This window comes from Mirounga angustirostris, unplaced genomic scaffold, assembly GCF_029215605.1.
Source record: "Mirounga angustirostris isolate CCGP_5_RB_7025 unplaced genomic scaffold, mMirAng1.0.hap1 SCAF_12, whole genome shotgun sequence".
Taxonomy (NCBI): domain Eukaryota; kingdom Metazoa; phylum Chordata; class Mammalia; order Carnivora; family Phocidae; genus Mirounga; species Mirounga angustirostris.
Genome location: NW_026991720.1, coordinates 64,927,758 through 64,930,375, shown reverse-complemented (window position 1 = coordinate 64,930,375; position 2,618 = coordinate 64,927,758). Strand labels below are relative to the sequence as shown.

General features: G+C 42.4%; 1 non-coding gene across 1 annotated transcript; it reads left to right on the top strand.

The window, feature by feature from the left end:
* Positions 1 to 597: 597 nt before the first annotated feature.
* LOC123836209 (U2 spliceosomal RNA) lies at positions 598 to 787 on the top strand. Its single transcript, XR_006788904.1, has one exon. It is a non-coding gene; the product is annotated as a U2 spliceosomal RNA (small nuclear RNA).
* The last annotated feature ends 1,831 nt before the right edge of the window (positions 788 to 2,618 follow it).

Below are 2,618 nucleotides of genomic sequence, written 5' to 3'. Positions count from 1 at the left end.
TATATGTAAGTGATGAATGACTAAATTCTATGCCTGAAACTAATATCGCACTGTATGTTGACTAGCTGGGATTTAAATAAGAACTTGAGAAAAAAATAAAATACAACACTTGTATCTTAAATGAATGAATGAATGAATGAATGCAGTTTTTCTAGGCTGGGACTTGGTTTAGTATCACACATTATCCTTGAGATTAGTGAGAGTTAACACAATCATGTCCTGAGAAGATCAGGATCTTCAGTTCTTCTATGGTATTGTCCCTCAGAGGGGCAATAATAATCATCAGCATCCCCAATTTTAAGTGATACATTTTTATTCTTATTTTTGACATTTTAATCTATGGCTGGTATCTACATTATTTTAATTAGGGCACTAACTTGCTCTCCCATTGTTTCCTCCTGTCAGGCCACTTAGACCTGGGCTACTGAGGAGTCAATGCCTTGTTTTCTTGGCCTTTCTCTTGTCGATGTGTCAGGCTTTCAGAATGGTGTCTTCCAGTGAAAGCTCAGAGAGTATAAACACAAAGTGGGTGTCAGGAACTTTCTAACTGTCCCGAAAGCAGTATCAGTGATCATTAATAGCCAAAAAATGATCACCATTGCTTCTCGGCCTTTTGGCTAAGATCAAATATAGTATTTGTCCTTATCAGTTTAATATCTGACACATCCTCCATCATAGGACAATATACTAAATGGATTTTTGGAGCAGGGAGATGGAATAGGAGCTTGCTCTGTACACTCCATGCATCAACCTGGTGTCATGTACTTCTAGGAAAGATGCACCCCCTTGGGGTTAAAAATCACAAGTTTGAGGAAGACACTTCCAGAAGGGGCTATATATTGGTTCCTTTGGGAAATGGTGGCAACACCTGGGACACCCAACAGTTAACAAAAAAAAAAAAGAGGCAAATCAGCAAAGCACTTTAGTCAGGTTGCTTTGCTCAGCCCACCTTTCTTTTGATTTGAATATATCTATACCATCTGTTTGGTTGGAGTGTTTGGGCAAGTTCCCTGAATTTCATTCCATCTGCCCTTGCCTCATTCCTGGACCTCTTTGGCCCTCCTTACGACAGCACATCTAAAATTTCCCTGTCTTTAATATCTCTTCCTCATTCATCCTGCAGAGGATGGCCTTTGTCTTTGAAAGTGCAGTTCACATTTGGTCTTATTCTTGCTCAGACACCTTTGGCACCAATGGCACCTCTCCATCTCCAAATCCTGGCCCCACTTTACATCTGTACCTATTTCTCTGGGTTCTTCCCTCACATACCCTCTGATCCAGTCCAGTTGGTACCCTTTGTGTTCCCAGAACATGCTCTCCCACATCCATGCTCTTTTTTTTTTTTATTTGACAGAGAGAGAGATAGCGAGAGCAGGAACACAAGCAGGGGGAGTGGGAGAGGGAGAAGCAGGCATCCTGCTGAGCAGGGAGCCCAGTGTGGGGCTCGATCCCAGAACCCTGGGATCATGACCTGAGCCGAAGGCAGACGCTTAATGACTGAATCACCCAGGAGCGCCATAACTTAGCTTTTTTATTTTTATTTTTATTTATTTATTTATTTTTAAAAGATTTTATTTATTTATTTGACAGAGAGAGAGACAGCGAGAGAGGGAACACAAGCAGGGGGAGTGGGAGAGGGAGAAGCAGGCTTCCCGCGGAGCAGGGAGCCCGATGCGGGGCTCGATCCCAGGACCCTGGGATCATGACCTGAGCCGAAGGCAGACGCCTAATGACTGAGCCACCCAGGCGCCCCACATCCATGCTCTTATGAATTGAGTTCCCAGCATCTAGATACCTTCTCATTCTCATTTCTCCTCCTCAAAATCCTACCCACTTTTCAGGGCCCAAGTAAAAATTGATCTCTGTTATGGAGTCTACACCCATATTTGTGATTAAAGAAGTCTCTCTCTTGCTCCTTTTTGTGTAGCACTTTGTACTAGTCATGGTGTGCTTTGTGTCTCATCTTCTCCACTAGGCCACAAGCTCTTAGGGGGTAGTTGTTTGGTGAGCCTTCCTGTCCACCTCCCGCAGTGCCCAGCATCACACCTTGTTGAGCAGAGGTGCTTAGAAATGCCTATTGGGCAAAATTAAAAGCAGGATGTGACATCAACTGTACAAGGACCTTTTCCTTGAATTAATCTGGAAAGTAAAAATAGACTATTGTCAAAATGACTAGATAATGTACTTGAGATAAACTACTTATGTACAACCTAAAAGTGCATTTAAATGTTCTTTCTCTCTCTCTCTCTCTTTTTTTTTTTTAAGAAGAAACAATTCCTTCAGATAGCTGATTTTGAAATAGATCTATGGGGCATTTTATTTATGTATTTATTTATTTTTTAAAGATTTTATTTATTTATTTGACAGAGACACAGCAAGAGAGGGAACACAAGCAGGGAGAATGGGAGAGGGAGAAGGGCTTCTCACGGAGCAGGGAGCCCGATGTGGGGCTCGATCCCAGGACCCTGGAATCATGACCTGAGCCGAAGGCAGATGCCCAATGACTGAGCCACCCAAGTGCCCCTCTATGGGGCATTTTAATGGTCTGCATTTTAAAAAGATAGTCTTAAATTCCCTAATCAGGTAGGAAGGAAGGTTGGAATTATCCCTATAAAATG